This window comes from Oncorhynchus tshawytscha, linkage group LG10 (genome assembly GCF_018296145.1).
Source record: "Oncorhynchus tshawytscha isolate Ot180627B linkage group LG10, Otsh_v2.0, whole genome shotgun sequence".
In the NCBI taxonomy this organism is placed as follows: Eukaryota; Metazoa; Chordata; class Actinopteri; order Salmoniformes; family Salmonidae; genus Oncorhynchus; species Oncorhynchus tshawytscha.
In genome coordinates this window covers 55635100-55653588 of record NC_056438.1, presented here as the reverse complement: position 1 = coordinate 55653588, position 18489 = coordinate 55635100, and the positions used below count along the sequence as shown (strand labels likewise).

General features: G+C 40.8%; 1 long non-coding RNA gene across 2 annotated transcripts; it reads right to left on the bottom strand.

The window, feature by feature from the left end:
- Positions 1-3816: 3816 nt before the first annotated feature.
- Positions 3817-15712, bottom strand: LOC112260460. 2 transcript variants are annotated; one of them, XR_002955018.2, is made up of 7 exons: positions 15624-15712; positions 6422-6740; positions 6149-6228; positions 5788-5979; positions 5586-5673; positions 4704-4828; positions 3817-4157 (listed from the first exon to the last, which is right to left on the bottom strand). It is a non-coding gene; the product is annotated as an uncharacterized LOC112260460 (long non-coding RNA). The 2 variants fall into 2 exon arrangements; XR_002955019.2 differs by having other exon boundaries at positions 5812-5979.
- Positions 15713-18489: the final 2777 nt, after the last annotated feature.

Genomic DNA, 18489 nt, shown 5'->3' with positions numbered 1-18489 from the left:
AAATAGGGAGGGGAAAAGACAGAGGATGGCAGAATCAGATCCCCACAAAAATTGAAATATTAACATCTGTCTGGTGATACCCAGATCCGCACAACTCCCTGTCCTGGAGTGCACATGGTCTGAGTCTCTGGCTTGCCTATATCACCGATGGCCCCATCTCCGATGCTGAACGAGAGGGAGACAGATGGCAGGGAAACCTGCCGACAATAGTGGCTTCCAGTAGTGTGGCAAAATGGCCCAGAGAGAAAGAGTAGTGTAAGGTGAACACAGGAAGAGGCTAAAGCTCCTAGATGTGCGTTGTACCAATGCCTCTCTCGGTCCTCTGCTCCTCACAGCCCAGTTCGTCATCAGGGCAGCCGCCCACTTCCTCACTTGAATTCGCCACAAAGACTTTGTCCTGCAGACACTGGTCCAGTGTGATCACAGCAAACACCTAAGACATGGACACTTGCATAAGGGCCCGATCCCACCTCAGAGACATTCTCCACTCAACTCCAAGCATCAAACACCACAAAACACAGGGCTTTAAAGGAAATGACAGCCAATCCCCAGCTACCTGTCTGATGAGCTAACTCCCTGCAGGTGCGTCTGATCACACCAGCCCCTAACCCCCCCACCCCAACACACACACACTTTCTCTGTAGTCGTCCCGACTATACTGAACTAACCAACGGAGCCGAGTACCTAAGTAGGGGCCCTCGGTTCTCTCTGTTGGACCTGTAACCTTGGGGGTACAGCGGGCTCTTCTCTGGCCTGGGGAATGGCAGGGAGTCTGACTGGGTACCATGTGTAGTTCTGCCCGTCTGGCTTAGGTGCCTGGCTCAGCTGAACATTGAAGTAACTCCCCAGCCAACCAATCACTTTTTACATCAGCCGATGTCACAAAGTGCTATACATCTGGGCGAAGTTTGAAGGATGGTTAGGGGCAAGCCTAACATGGATCCAATGAATTGTCTGTATTGTTCCCCCTCCCTCTGGTCGGACACGAAGGACTGGCAGTCCAGGCCGAAGGTGTCCTAGAATGACAAACGGCCGCGGTTGCCATCGGGGGATTAATTTATCCTGATCACATCATCGTAAGTTTTGCAGGAGCACCCGTTCATCAACCATCAATGGAAGGTCCTTTGCCTGCTTGTCGTACCGCTGTTTCTCTTGCTCCTGCTGATATCGGGTCCTTGTCTCAACCGGACTGTAGGCCCATCGTAGCTGGACATGATGGTGCCTCACCCATCAATCTAGGTCCATCCGCAGCATCAGGGCCTCTACACTTAAAACCTCAAAAAGGAAGACAGGCATGCCTGCCACACGTTACAAAGAATGGGGTAAGCCCGGTGATGCCATGTTCAGTGTTATGTATGCCTGGAGAAGCATGGGTAACTACTGTTGTAGAAAATACCACTAAGGACTCCAAGTTAAATTAACATATCTTTATCATCACGGCCGGAGAGGTTACAACAAACTTAAGTCTGTCGGAAGCTTATACAAGTCTGTCGGAAGCTCTGAAGGGATGTTTTCCCTTCAGCCCTCTTTATACTCATACACAAACTAGGCGTTGCTGCTCTCAGCATGCAATAAGCTGATTGTGACCTTGCACACATCGTTACTTTGGCCCAACGCCTAGAAACTGTGTTCCCTTCTTTCTGTTCTACTATCAGTCCTCCCTGAGAGCAGTCACAGAACCTCCTAACCAAACAAGTTACATGTAGTCACAGATTTGCAGAGACAGAACACATTAAACATTTCTATTACACTCCATCCTTGTACCACCATATGGGATAATAAAAATACATTTTACTTAACATAGTCAGTCTATCATCAGGAGTGCATTTAGTAAATACTGATTCTTAGATACAATAGGGATTACAATAGACAAATATCCATCTTCATATCTGATCCTTTTTCCATTACATTCTACAGTTTCTGTCATTTAACAACATAACTAAAAACCTTCAGGAACTTAATCAAACATGGATACCAATTCATTCTTGCATATCTTCATCCATTACGGGGGCAAAGGGGAGTTCCTGGAGAGACAGCAAGTTATCAGTATCACCTTCTTTAGTGGCAATTAACATTCTCAGACTTGAGTTGCCAGGGAAGAACAAAATGGCTTACAACAAGGAAGAAAAATGATCAAACACATTCAGAGGGTGAAGACAAAATATTTAAGTGCCTTTGAATGGAGTATCGTAGTAGGTGTCAGGCACACCGGTTTGTGTCAAGAACTGCAATGCTGTTTGGTTTTTCACGCTCAACAGTTTCCTGTGTGTATCAAGAATGGTACACCAACCAAATTACATCCAGCAACTCAATATTAGGAAGGTATTCTTAATGTTTTGAATACTCAGTGTATAGTTTGCCCCTATATAACACACACACACCTCAACCACTTTCATCTTCTGAATCACTGTCCTCCTATACATATCTGCTGACCGAGCCTACATTGTGTAGGTCTGCCTGTATAAGGTGCCTGTCCTTAGCTGCACATATTTTATTTATTTTTTCACCATTATTTAACCAGATAGGCCAGTTGAGAAGAAGTTCTCATTTACAACTGTGACCTGGCCAAGATAAAGCAAAGCAGTGCAACAAAAACAGAGTTACACATGGGATAAACAAACAGTCAAAACAACAGAAAAATGTATATAGTGTGTGCAAATGAAGTAAGGAGGCAATAAATAAGCCAAATGCGGCAAAGTAATTACAATTTACACTGGAGTGATATGTGCAGATGAGGATGTGCAAGTAGAAATACTGGTGTGCAAAAGAGCAGAAAAATAAAAACAAATATTGGGATGAGGTAGGTAGTTGGTTGGATGAGCTATTTACAGATGGGCTGTGTAGATATAAGATATAAGTCTCCAACTTCAGTGATTTTTGCAATTCCTTCCAGTCATTGGCAGCAGAGAACTGGAAGGAGGTGTTGGCTTTGGGGATGACCAGTGAAATATACGTACTGGAGTGCGTGCCACAGGTGGTTGTTGCTGTGGTGACCAGTGAGCTGAGATAAGGCGGAGCTTTACCTAGCAAAGAGTTATAGATGACCTGGAGCCAGTGGGTTTGGCAACGAAAATGTAGCAAGGACTAGCCAACGAGAGCATACAGGTTGCAGTGGTGGGTAGTATATGGGGCTTTGGTGACGAAACGGATGGTACTGTGATAGATTACATCCAATTTGCTGAGTGTTGGAGGCTATTTTGTAAATTACATCACCGAAGTGAAGGATCGGTAGGATAGTCAGTTTTACAAGGGTATGTTTGGCCACATGAATGAAGGAGGCTTTGTTGCAAAATAGGAAGCCGGTTCTAGATTTAATTTTGGATTGGAGATGCTTAATAGGAGTCTGGAAGTAGAGTTCACAGTCTAGCCAGACACTCTGAATATGTGGACAACTATAATTACCTAAGTCAGAACCGTCCAGAGTAGTGATGCTAGTAGGGCGGGTGGGTGTGGGCAGTGATCGGTTGAAGACCATGCATTTCGTTTTACTAGCATTTAAGAGCAGTTGGAGGCCATGGAAGGAGTGGTGTATGGCATTGAAGATTGTCTGGAGGTTTGTTAACAGCGTCCAAAGAAGGGCCAGATGTATACAGAATGGTGTCGTCTGCGTAGAGGTGGATCAAAGAATCAACCGCAGAAAGAGTGACATCGTTGATATATACAGAGAAGAGTGTCGGCCCGAGAATTTAACCCTGTGGCACCCCCATAGACTGCCAGAGGTCCGGACAACAGGCCCTCCGATTTGACACACTGAACTCCATCTGAGAAGTAGTTAGTGAACCAGGCGAGGAGGTCATTAGTGAAACCAAGGCTGTTGAGTCTGCCGATAAAAATACGGTGATTGACAGAGTCAAAAGCCTTGGCCAGGTCGATGAAGTTGGCTGCAGAGTACAGTCTTTTATCGATGGCGGTTATGATATCGTTTAGGACCTTGTGCAGCATCACTGCATGCTGCTTGGCCTGGAGCAGACTATCCCCCAAACGTTTGGACACCTGGGACCAGACTGGATGGTCTTGCTGGAGAACATCCATGTACTCCAGTCTTAGGGGGAATTGAGGTGACTTGTTCCCTCCACTGTAGGAGATGATCTGCTTTTTTATTCTCTCCGATGTCCACCTGGCTTTTCTGGAGAGCTGCACAGCAATAGTCTGTGCATCTGAAAAACAATTGAAAGAAATGATCATGAAAATCTTGAAGTTTGATAGAAATCTTTCGTATAGTTCAAAACACCTGTGGGAATGACAATTAGATATCAACAGCAGTGATATGCCAGGGAGTGATGCCGTGTTCAACAAGACTGAATTGGCTGCAGTACCTGCATACTTTCAGACCAGGCCACAATAGAACGAGCACTTCAGGACCAGCCTATGGATTGTTGCCAGCAGACAGTGAGTCATCTTAGTCTGCAGACTTTCCAAAATTGTTGCAGTGTAGAGACCAGCATTCAATCCGGTCAGAAGACTTAATGTTGAATGGATTAAGCAGGAGAGGGTGGGCATTCAGTCTTTGGGATATGCAGTGGAAAGGGGCAGGTGGCGGTGATAAGAGAATAAAGTAACAGGGAGATCTAGTAGATTGTGGGACCAGGATAAATAGTAGGGTATACGAACGTGTCAGTCATGACTGGTAGGGCTAAGCCAGACAGAAAGGGCTATTTAGAGATGGGATAAAACCTTAGGTCAGAGATGTAGCAACTACTTACGCGACTCGATGTTGCTCTGCAAGAGTTTCCACGTCTCTCTCCTGCCAGGTAAGGAACAACGTCCTCTTGTCTGAGGTTTTCCTTTATCTTACAGGTCCAAACTTCCACGCCCGACCATGTGCTGCCTACGACATAATCACAGGCCTAATTAAATCTATTGCCGAACAAAATAAAACCACACGGCCAGTTTTGTGCTGACTTCTACATGTGCAATGCCCACAAAGTAGACAAACATGTCTTATGGAAAATGTTGGGAGTTTGACTAAAATATTGAATTGTCAATGAAACCACAGCAAGGATTTCATCACCAAATTAATCAAATGTATTTTAAAGCCCTTTTTTACATCAGCAGTTGTGAAACGGCATCAAAGTGCTTTACAGAAACCCAGCCTAAAACTCCAAAGGGCAAGAAATGCAGAGGTAGAAGCACAATACAAGCGGTTCATGGTGTGCATGCTTGTCAGACTGATGAATAATCAGAACAGGAAACATTCATAGATGACCAGCAAAGCCAGGTAAAGACCATAATGGCTATAAGGGGTGTAAACACTTCAAGACTCTAGGATCAGATGGCTTTCATGTTTTAGGAAGTGAAGGTTTATGGGTGGGTTGTGAGGGCTAGTAACTTGCTGTTCACCTTCCCACAAATGGGCCAGACTACACTCAACCATAGGACTGACAGAAGAGAAGTCTTCAGTCTATATTTGAAGGTTGAGACAGTCTGATTCTCTCACATCGGCAAACCATTCCATAAAGAGGAGCTCTGTAGGAGAAAGCCTTGTCTCCAGCTACTGAAACCCTGCTTCCAATTCATCTGATTGAATTAGCAAAAAAGGATCATTACATATAAACAAAAATTATGAGCAAAACACAGAATCTAACCTGGAATGCTGTCGAGCACACAACAACTCCTCCTTTGCCTCAGTTTCCTCCTTTAGGACCTCCTGCTGACAGAGTTGTATTGCCGTTGCTATAACACATGAAGGTGAACATACATTTCATAGCTTGTTTCAAATAGATCAGTATGTTCTTCGCAAATTTATATTAAAAGAATCCTGAACAATGTGTCATCGCAATACTTAACTGATTTCCTGTTACACATTGATACCTTGCTTCTCCTGGACCACGTAATAGAGGGCATCGGTGAGGGTGTCAACACGATGAGATGGTGTCATCTCTTTTGTGATCTTTCAAATTTTCCAAACTAGAACAACCTCTACATCTGTTCTCTGTCAGCAAGCCCACTACCAGTCACATACCTGGTACCATCAGTGACCTGAAATTTAAAGTAAAAAGCCATAATTACAATGGGAGAAGATTATTTATTAAGGGACTAGGACAAATTACAACTAGCTGTTTCTTAACCCTGTTTGGGCAACTGTCTGCAACTACAAAGAAGTGTTGTTTAACAGAATAAATGATAAAGAAAATGTTTTCTTCATTACCTGACAGTCAGCATTACGAGCATAGGCATGAAAGGCTGGCCTGCAAATGTGGGGTCCACCATCAGATCGGGACTGTTTTTCTAAATGGAAAAATAATTTAGTGTAGGAGCAGGTCTTTTGTGAATTTTTGTGTAAAACATTACTTATGATTACAAAGCAGGTATGAAGCAATCTGTTTCAAGCCATTCATAAAACCGTATCATGCAATTCATGAATCTCTTACTACAGGCTGGTGGTTAAATATTAAATACATAATCTAATGTATTGTTATACCTGACATAGCAATGTCATAGTGAAGAGACGTTGTGATGTTTGGTTCCTGCATTGCTTTCAGGTCCCCAGTAAGAACACAGCATTTGCAAGCCTTGAAATGTCAGTTCAACATCAGTCATCATAGCCAATGTCATAAATAAATAAAATGCATAAACTATACATCTGAAGCATCCATTCCATCCACAAACTTCTCTTCTGTCTTCAGGTTCAGGAATTTCAGCGGATGCTTGTGCCTGCACGCCATTCCAAACACACCAGTTATTTCCAGTTTCTGGATTTTGGATCGCAGCACATCCCCGGCTAGAAATCCTGGGCACCCCTGTAAAATGAAGTGAACAAGTATGAGTGAACAACGTCCTCCATATTCATTAAGCAGTTCATATGTATTTATTAGGGATCCCCATTAGCTGCTGCCTCAGCAGCAGCTACTCCTCCTGGGGTCCAGCAAAATTAAGGTGTTCATACAATTTTAAAAACATTACAATACATTCACAGATTTGACAACACATTGCGTGCCCTCAGGCCCCTACTCCACCACGACCACATATCTACAGTAGAAAATCTGTGTGTACGTTATCGTGTATGCCTATGTGTTGCTTCACAGCCCCCGCTGTTCCATAGTGTATTTGTATGTATTTTTAAAAATCAAATTTTACTGTTTGCATCAGTAACTTGATGTGGAATAGAGTTCCATGTAGTCATGGCTCTATGTAGTACTGTGTGTTGTCTGTTCTGGACTTGGGGACTATGAATAGACTTCTTGTGGCATGTCTTGTAGGGTATGCATGTGTGTCCGCGCTGTGAGGCAGTAGTTCAAACAATCAGCTCGGTGCATTCAACATGTCAATACCTCTCATAAATACAAGTAGTGATGAAGTCACTCTCCTCCACTTTGAGCAAGGAGAGATTGACATGCATATGATTAATATTAGCTTTCTGTGTACATCCAAGGGAAAGCCGTGCTGCCCTGATCTGAGCCAATTGCAATTTCTTAAACCCATTTTTGTGGCACTTGAACACTCAACCAGGTGGAACAAAACTAGGGCCTGTAGGATCTGCTTGGTTGATAAGTGCTGCTCTACCTTAACAGCACTTTATTATGGACAGACTTCTCCCCTTCTTAGCTACTGTTGTATCAATATGTTTTGACCATGACAATTTACATTCCAGAGTTATTCCAAGCAGTTTAGTGACACCAACTTGCTCAATTTCCACATTACAAGATGTAGTTGGGGTTTAGAGTTTAGTGAATGATTAGTCCAAAATGCAATGCTTTTAGTTTTAGAAATATTTAGGACTAACTTATTCCTTGCAACCCACTCTGAAACTAACTGAAGCTCTTTGTTAAGTGTTGCAGTCATACTCAAAGCCAGTGGCATGTCATTAGTAAAGGTTGAAAAAGTAATGGGCCTAGACAGCTGCCCTGGGGAATTCCTAATTCTACCTGGATTATGTTGAGGCTTCCATTAAAGAACACCCTCTGTAGCCATGATATAGCAGGGGGTGTAAAGCCATAACATACGTTTTGTTCAGCAGCAGACTATGATGGATAATGTCAAAAGCCACACTGAAGTCTAACAGCCCCCACAACATTTGATCAATTTCTCTTAGCCAATCATTAGTCATTTGTGTAAGTGCTGTGCTTGTTGAATGTCCTTCCCTATAATCATGTTGAAAGTTTGTTTACTGTAAAATAGCATTGTATTTGGTCAAATATTTTCGCCAAAAGTTTACTTAGAGTTGGTAACAGGCTGGTCGGCTATTTGAGCCAGTAAAAGGGGAATTTACTATTCTTTGATAGCGGCATGACTTGCTTCCCTCCAAGACTGGGGGCACACAATTTCTAGTAGGTTTAAATTGAAAATATGTCAAATAGGAGTGGCAATATTGTCCTCTATTATCCATAGTAATATTTCATCCATGTTGTCAGACAGACCCCGGTGGCTCGTCATTGTTGACAGAATGTTTTCACCTCTTCCACACTTTACAGAATTCATAAGTACAATGGTCGTCTTTCATAATTTGGTCAGATATACTTGGATGTGTAGTGTCAGCGTTTGTTGCTGCCATGTCATACCTAAGTTTACTAAATTTGCAACACTTGCCCAATCGGTTGTGCAGCCAGACTTATTCCCAATTCCTTTTGCCTCATCCCTCAACCATAACATTTTTCAATTCGCCATCAATCCATGTGGATTTAATAGTTTGTACAGTCATTTTCTTAAATGGGTATATGCTTATTAGTAACTGGAATAAGCTATTTCATAAATGTGTCACATGCAGTGTTTGTTTGCTCCTCATTACACACCACAGAACACAATCTCTTTACATCAACATTGGAATCTTGTTCGGGCTAGGACCCTTAGTTCCACTCAATGGAAATCTTAACGCTACAGCATACAATGACATTGTAGACAAATGTGTGCTTCAACTTTGTGGCAACAGGTTCAGGAAGGCCCTTTCCTGTTTCAGCATGACAATGCCCCCGTGCACAAAGAGGTCCATACAGAAATGGTTTGTCGAGATAGGTGTGGAAGAACTTGATTGGCCTGAACTACATATTAATGCCAATGATTTTGGAATAGGATGTTCATACTTTTGGTCATGTAGTGTGTATATAGTGCCTTTGGAAAGTGTTCAGACCTCTTGACTTTACACATGTTACAGCCTCATTCTAAAATTAAATAGTTTCCCCCCCCCTAAAACACAATACCCCATAATGACAATGAAAAAACTTTTGATACATTTTTGTATTTTAATGATAGTATTCAGGCCCTTTACTCAGTACTTTGTTGAAGCACCTTTGGATGTTGATTTTTGCTTCGGTCTGGACCAAATATGAACCAATCATAGACATCTATATTTGGTTCAGATTTGGTCCGGTCCGGCCTTAATTTGAAATTCCACAAACGTCCGGCCTATATTTGGGCCAAACATAGAAGTTCAGATTTGGTCTGGACCGGCCCCGATTTAGCCCAAACATAGACGTCTATCATAGACATTCATGTTTCACAAGTCTGGCCAGCACAGTAGAGCACAGTAGGATTGGGCGGTAACCAGATATCCACCTTCATACCGTGCCTGTGCCATCCGGGGATATATTATTTCCGTGCTCACAAGGGGTGCCATTTTTTGCCCAAATGTAAATATTGCACCATAAATGTAAATGACCAGAATGATGACAAAATGCTAACAAGTTCTAAGGAAGTTATAGCGTATGCTAGGTAAATGCTAACGAGCGCATGCAAACATTTACTACTAGGACACAACCCAGCTCATAAGGTTATGCAACTATGTCAAAATGCAGTTTGCAGTACACACAAAACAAATAACAGGCAGCCGGGATCTAAATTAAGGAGGGGATTATCTCGGCTGCTGTTACCAAGAAGCTTGATCTAACATTAAACACTTAGCTGACATTAGCAAATTAGCAAAAACCCAGCTGGAAATAATTTATTTGGATAGTTAACTTAACAGTTATAGGATTTATAGCTAGCAAACAGTGAATTTCATACAAGTGTAACTTCACCTCACTTAAGTTGTGCTGCAGGAGCGACTCCCCTCACATTTTCTTGTGCTTCTTTGTAAACAAACACAAGTGACTGGCTCAAACCTCTGTTTTGGGCTAACTAGTACCGGTAAGCTTCAAAGAAAAAATATTTAAACAGGCGAAATGAAGAACGCGATCTGCTTGATTACCCAGTGCACAAGTTGACTGCAGGTATTTATTTCAAAAGTACTAATATTCAACTAAGCCCCCCCCCCAAAAAATGCACTTACCAGAATGCTAGCAAAAAGTACTAAGGAAGCCTTATAGATAACACTAACTAAATACTAACGAGTACATTGCGAACTTTTGGAAGTTTCTGACCTAAAATCTATAAGTATCTCAAATCGCTACTGACAGTTTGTTGCATGCACAAAACAAATATTAGCCAGCAGGTCTATTTCTTGCATTAGAAAACACCATTAGTTTAGTTCTCTCAGTATTGAGGATAAGCTTCAATTGACACAAGGTATGTTGAACAGTATAAAAGCAGTTTGCATGTTCTGGAAAGCTTTTGTGAGAGACGAGGCACAACAGTAAATAACAGGACCATCAGCATAAAAATGAAGTTGTGCATTTTGGACATTTTTGTCTAAATCATTTATATAAATAAGAGAGGACCAAGTACAGAGCCTTGGGGCACACCATTCAAGACAGACAATTTAACAGACATAAGCCCATCAAATTGAGTGCACTGAGTTGTATCAGACAGATAGTTAGCAAACCATGCAACTGCATGCTCCGAAAGACCTACACTCGACAATCTCTGCCTTAGTATAGCATGATCAACTGTATCAAAAGCCTTAGAGAGATCAATAAAAAGTGAGACAGTGATGTTTTTTGTCAATGGCTTCAGTGATATCATTTAAAACCTTCATGGCTGCTGTAATTGTGCTATGCTTCTTCCTGAAGCCCGATTGGTACATTGATAAAATAGAGTTAGTAAATAAAAACTCTTAGCTGTTCACTTACAAGAGTTTCAAGTATTTTCACCAGGGGTGACAGCTTTGAGATTGGCCTATAATTATTTAAAAGAGTTGGATCTCCCCCTTTTAAAAGTGGTAGGACAAATGCTGATTTCCTGATCTTTCGAATTTCATTTCATTCCAGGGTTAGATTGAACAGAGATGTAAGTGGTTCAGCTTTGAAATCAGATGCCAGATTTAAAAAGCAGGGATCCAAAAGATCAGGACCTGCAGGCTTTCTCTGATCTAAGGATTTCAGGGCTTTATGTACCACCTGCACATGGCAAAAAGCTCAAAGTTTGACCAACTCTCACTGGTTCATCCACACAGGGTTGTACAGAGACAGAGGACACTGAATCAAACAGCCTACCAGATGATACAAAGTGCTCATTGAAACAATTCAGCATTTCAGTTGTCATATATAGCAACAGAGTCCTTCAAAACACATGACGGTAATTCATTAACATTACTGTTACCAGACAGACTTAATAGCCTTCCAAACCTTTCTAGGGTCATTCAGGTTATCAGTGGTAACAGACATAAAATATTCAGACTTGGCCTTCCTGAGAAGAAAAGAACACTTGTTTCGTAACTGCCTAAAAATAAGCCAATCAGCATCAAGAACATGATTTCCTTGCTTTAGCCCAGGCTAGATTACGGTCGTGAATAATACAAGACAGCTCAAAAGAAAACCATGGATTATCCCACCCTTTAACCCCGAACCTGCGGAATGGGGCATGTTTGTTTACTATTTGGGAAAAACCATCATGAAAGAATTTCCAGGCAGTTTCCACATCAGGGATAAGCTCAATCTTGCTCCAGTCAAAATAAAACAAATCATGAAAGAAAGAAAGCCTGCTCATTAAAACACTTCAAATTTCTCTTACGAATAAAACGTGGGTTTGTCTTTGGAACCTTAGTATTTCTAACAGCAACAACAGCACAGTGGTCACTTAAATCATTACAAAAAACACCAACCGCAGAATATTTATGTGGAACATTTGCCAATATCAAATCAATCAGGGTAGATTTATCTGGGCATTTAAGATTTGGGCGAGTGTGTGAATTAATCAACTGGGTAAGATTCATAGAATTACAAAATATTTTTAAATCATCAGACACCAGCTTTAACCAACACCATCTTGATTTGTCCTCTCTGAATAAACAAATTTTTCTCCCCCTGATTTGCTTTAGCAATTTATGTTATTCTTCAATAACACAAACTCTAACGAATGTTTGTGATGACAGAGGCTAGATCTTCTGCATGCTCTTTCAGTAGCCAGGCTGGAATGACACCAGGCCCACACTCTTTACATGGGGCGAGTCTGGTCAGAGCTTGCTTTATCTGGCCAATGCTGCACAACTCAACCTGCCTTGTAGGCATCGGCAGTGGGAGATGGCAAGAGATGCTTGTCCATGCCTCAGCAAAGAAGACATTAAAAACAACCTGTATTCTCTCTACTGATGTTCTCTTTCGTCCCAGTCCTTTGTTAATGTAGTCCCACCATTCCTTAGGGCTTTTCTTCTTTAGGCAATTTTCTTCTTTAGGCAGGAGTTGAACATCTCCACCTTTCAATCAATGTTCTCCACCTCATACATGGCAGACCAGTCAGTACTTTCTGTTCTGGGTTACCAGACATCCTTTTTTCCAGTGCACCTCGCTTCTCCCTCCTGATGTTGTGTTTGGGGACAACAGCAGACATTTGTGATCACTGGATCTGAGAGGAGTAAGTACAGTGGGGGTGTTATAGAGATTCTTCATATTTGTAATGATCAGATCTAGGATGGAGTACCCTCTGGTCTTGTCTTTGATCACTTGTTTCATGTCTGGATGGGAGTTCGTCAGTATCTTCTATGTTCTACTGTACTAAATTGTGCCGGACCGTAATGTTCAAACCTGTGAAACATAGCCTAGACGTCTATGAATCGTTCAGATTTGGATCTGGTCCACACCGAACAAATGTGTTTGGGGGCAGAGCCAAACATTTTGAGTCATTCAGCAGATGCTCTTATCCAGAGTGATTTACAGTCAGTGCATTCAACTAAGTTAGATAAACAACAACATATCACAGTCATAGCAAGAAAAAACATCTGTAACCGTTACTCATTTGTAAGAAGTAAAACAATATAAATATATATTTTTAACAGTTACATATCGGGATATTATTTGACGATATATACCGTTTTGACAATATCGTTATATTATTTTTGCGCTAGTTGACTGTACCTGCACCAAAACTTCAGTATTTCTCCTTCACAGCTTGTTCTCAATCTTCTTATTAAACATGGAGCCAATGATTTTAGCACTTTTATTTCCATTACTGATAAAAACGTGTTTTCTTCATGGCTCTCCCTCACTTACGGTGAGCCATATATTTGAAACATCGAATCGCAATGCGCCTAAATATAGTGTAGACGTTCATTTTGTAAATGACTATTGCAGATGGATTTTGAAATGGAATATCTACATAGGCGTAGAGGCCCATTATCAGCAACCATCACTCCTGTGTTCCAATGGCACGTTGTGTTAGCTGATCCAAGTTTATCATTTAAAAAAAGGTTAGCATCCCAGAGTCGTCTCTTCACTGTTTAATGAAGCTGCTAGTTGAGGACTTGTGAGGCGTCTGTTTCTAAAACTAGACACTGATGTACTTGTCCTCTTGCTCAGTTGTGCATCAGGGCCTCCCACTCCTCTTTCTATTCTGGTTAGAGCCAGAATGTTTTGTGAAGGGAGAAGTATACAGCATTGAATGAGATCTTCAGTTTCTTAGCAATTTCTCGTATGGAATAGCCTTCATTTCTCAGAATAAACTGACGAGTTTCAGAAGTAAGTTTTGTTTCTGGCAATTTTGAGCCTGTAATCGAACCCACAAATGCTGATACTCCAGATACTCAACTAGTCTAAAGAAGGCCAGTTTTCAATTGATCAATTAGCCTTTTAAAATGATACTTGGATTAGCTAACACAATGTGCCATTGGAACACAGGAGTGATGGTTGCTGACAATGGTCTCTGTACGCCTATGTAGATATTCCATTTTTTAAAAATCAGCCGTTTCCAGCTACAATAGTGATTTACAACATTAATAATGTCTACACTGTATTTCTGATCAATTTGATGTTATTTTTAAAACAAGGACAGTTCTAAGTGACCCCAACTTTTGAACGGTAGTGTAATTGAGAATGTACACTGGACACCTTCCTAATATTGAGTTGCACCCTTTGGCCAACAGAACAGCCTCAATTTGTAGGGGCATAAAAGCATTCCACAAGGATGCCGGCCCATATTTACTCCAATGCTTCCCACAGTTGTGTGGTGGACCATTGTTGATACACATGGGAATCTGTTGAGCGTGTAAAACCCAGAAGAGTTGCAGTTCCTGACAGACAAACCGGTGCACCTGACACCTACCATACCCTGTTCTGCATGCGGCTATGGAACCCAGACCTGTTCACCGGACATGCTACCTTGTCCCGGACCTGCTGTTTTCGACTCTGTACCGCACCTGCTGTCTCTGACTCTGAATGATTGGCTATGAAAAGCCAACTGACATTTACTCCTGAGGTGCTGACTTGTTGTACCCTCTACAACCACTGTGATTATTATTATTTTACCCTGCTGGTCATCTATGAACATTTGAACATCTTGGCTATGAACGGTTATCTCCACCCGGCACAGCCAGAAGAGGACTGGCCACCTCTCAGAGCCTGGTTCCTCTCTAGGTTTCTTCCAAGGTTCCTTCCTTTCTAGGGAGTTTTACCTAGCCACCGTGCTTCTACATCTGCATTGCTTGCTGTTTGGGGATTTAGGCTGGGTTTCTGTATAGTACTTTGTGACATCGGCTGACAAAGGGCTTTATAAATACATTTGATTGATTGATACCCCATTAAAAAGCACTTAAATATTTTGTTTTTCCCATGGCACGCACACACAATCCATGTATATTTTCTCAGGGCTTAAAAATCCCACTTGAACCTGTCTCCTTCCCTTCCTCTACTCTGATTGAAGTGGATTTAACAAGTGACATTAAGGGATCATAGCTTTCACCTGGGTTCATCTGGTTAGTATGTCATGGAAACAGCAGGTGTTCCTAATGTTTAGTACATTCAGTGTATAGTAGTTTACATTTGGCCATAGAATCATGACCGAAAAATACATTTTCAATGTCTGTAAATTAGGTAGTTACATATTTTAAATATCTAGAAGAGACATTTTTACCTTACATTCGTTCATTAAAATAAAACTGATTTAAACTGATTTAAACTGATTTAAACTGGAAAATACGCATGACATCTGTATAAGACGCATTTTCGACGTCAGGACAATACATCTTCTAACCTTTCATTCAGCACTTGAAATGTACGGGATGTCAACGTCTGGAAAATAAGTCTTTTCATTTAGCTTACTGGGATCTTTACTTTGGGGAGTTACTAAAGTAGATTGAAGCCAGTCAGTCACTTAACACATTTGGGAGAACAAACACATTTTCTAGGAAAGGATAAATCGAAATCCCCAAAGACAACTCGCTAATGTTAGTTGTTGTCGTGCGATGGATGAGAGCTAGCCTTTCGTTAACATGCTAGCAACCGTCTCTTGCTTCTCTTTCAGGCTATAAAGTCCATAATTGAAAGTCACAATAACACAGACATCTCACCACGGACGAAAACATTAGCAATAATTCAACTACATACCTGTTTAGGTGCACAAAACGAGGAGTGAAAAACATTTACCCCCGCAAATGCAGTCCTACAGGCCGTCGCCATCTTGAAAATGACGTCTTCTTCTGTAGTGCTCGAAATTTCGATTTGCACAATGACTACCACCTTGCGACTAGGCGGGAGTTGGCTTGACAGTCATTTTCACTTGCCTGAACTTAATCAGGTCAGGTTCAGTGCAAATGCAATAAATTACACACATCTTTAATAATAATACATTAAAATGAGACTTTCATGACTCAAGTATGTTTACAAGTATCTCAGTGTCTAGAGAGCGCGAGAGAGAGAGACTATGCAGAACCCCATTTTCACCTAAGGATGGCAGTATTTGTTCACGGTGATGAAGTCATTTTGATGTCTCAGTCTGAATAATGTTAGGATGTAATCAGAAAGCATATTCAATGTATTTGAGCGGTTGAGAAAACACACACTCAAAGACTAGTCAAATCACTAAAGCTGAAAAACTAAACTGAAAAACAGCTGCTTCTACACACACAAACACACACACACACATCCATCCTCTGAATACAGGGGATGTTTTTGCCCCATCTTGTTAAATGAAATGTTTACAGAGCATCACAAGCCAAATTATTGTTTGTAAAAAACCCAGGAAACATCTCCCTAGACCACAACCCAATGAAAACCTTTCAGGCTAATTCTTAGGAGTTTCAAACCACAGTGCTCTGTGGTGCTTTGTTTCACATCACATTGGTTAAGAGGACAGTGATCATAACACAATAGAAGTGAATTCTTTCATAATTTCCCACAATTCCATTCATTGTAAGTAACCACTTGAAGATGCGTTCCTGGATAAATACTAACAGATGCTAAATTGCGAACATGTTCACAATAAAGGGACACAATATGGAGCTAAGACTCTTTTAATGAGATACCCCCACTCACACATATTCAATATTTATTTCCTTTGTTTCATTTTGTCTTAGTCTTTCAAAAGACCAGAAGTACAATTCTGCACCTTTCACTACCATCTACTATCATTTGACATTGACCAAATGAGTGTTAGAGCTTGCACTCTAGTTCAACACGAATACCTTCCTCACTGAGATCGAACAAAGCAGAACGATTTAGGTGTAAACAAGATGCAAACATTAAACCTCCGGTCTACCTTTAGGAGCATCTCAGGATAGAAGGGTAAAATGTGTTTATACCACATTGTTTAGATTTCTATGTTTTAACGATAGGGCAGTTTGACAGCTGGTGTTCAAAATCTACCCTCATGATGGTATTGCTGGATATTATCTGCAAGTATAACTTCGTACCTTTGCCTTAATAAGGATTGAGTAAAATACCATTATGGTATTTAAAGTAGTCTATCAAACCAATAATCAAATAGGACCTATCCTCCTGTGACTGAGAATGTATCTTTAAGACACAACAACGAAATGCCCATCTACCTGGGTGGGCATTGTAAGATTTGACATCCCTGTACACAGTGTGAGACAGCACATACACTATAATCAGCTGCAGAGTACAGACCACACAGAGTTGCCCTGCAGGTAGAATATTGCTAGCACATCGTTTTTACATACTTCATTATTTATCATCATTGTCAACTTCTTGTAATAGCCACTGAGAGAATCTGTAACATGCATACTTGAATAAGATTCTATTTATTTTATTTTTATTTTTAGAAACGACACATTTCTTTATACCCCACAGTTAAACAAGTGACTCTTACTATCTACAGGATGTCGTAAAGCTCGTACCAGGGATGAATGCAAACTTCAGACCTAGCTACTATAGACATTAAAGTGGACCATTAATACTATCCAAATCTCCCTGAAAGACTGCAAAATGAAATAAACAGTGCAGACCTATTTTGGGGTTTTGATAAATCCTTGACAAAGCAACCATTCATAAACAGTGAAACAAATCTAACAATTTGTCCACCTAATTTAACATCCGTGGACTGACAAACATGACATAAAACCAAACCAACCATTTAATGGCAGAACCAATGCCTTCAGAAAGTATTCACACCAATTGACTTTTTCCACATTTTGTTGATTTACAGCCTGCATTTAAAATGGATTCACTTGAGATGTTTTGTCACTGACCTCCACAAAATACCACATAATGTCAAGGTGGAATTATGTTTTTTAAAATGTTTACAAATTCATAAAAAATGTCAGTAAGTATTCAACCGCTTTGTTTTGGCAAGCCTAAATAAATCCAGGAGTAAAGCTGTGCTTAACAAGTCACATAATAAGTTGTACTCTGTGTGCAATAATAGTGTTTAACATGATTTTGAATGACTACCTTATCGCTGTACTTTACATATATAATTATCGGTAAGGTCCTTCAGTAGAGCAGTGAATTTCAAACACAGATTCAACCACAAAGACCAGGGAGGTTTTCCAATGCGTTGTGAAGAAGGGCACCTATTGGTAAATAGATTAAAAAAAAGAAAAAGCCGACTTTGAATATTGCTTTGAGCATGGTGAAGTTATTCATTACACTTTGGATGGTGTATCAATACACCCAGTCACTACAAAGATACAGGCGTCCTTCCTAACACCATTGCCAGGGTGGAAAGAAACTCAGGGATTTCACCATGAGGCCAATGGTGGCTTTAAAACAGTTACAGAGTTAATGGCTGTGATAGGAGAAAACTGAGGATGGACCATCAATATTGAACTCTACAATACTGCAATACAATACTAACGTCTACAATAATAACCTAATTGACATAGTGAAAAGAAGGAAGCAAGTACAGAATAAAAATATTCCAAAACATGCATCCTGTTTGCAACAAGGCACTCAAGTAATACTGCATAAAATGTGGGAAAGCAATTCACTTTTTGTCCTGAATACAAAGTAC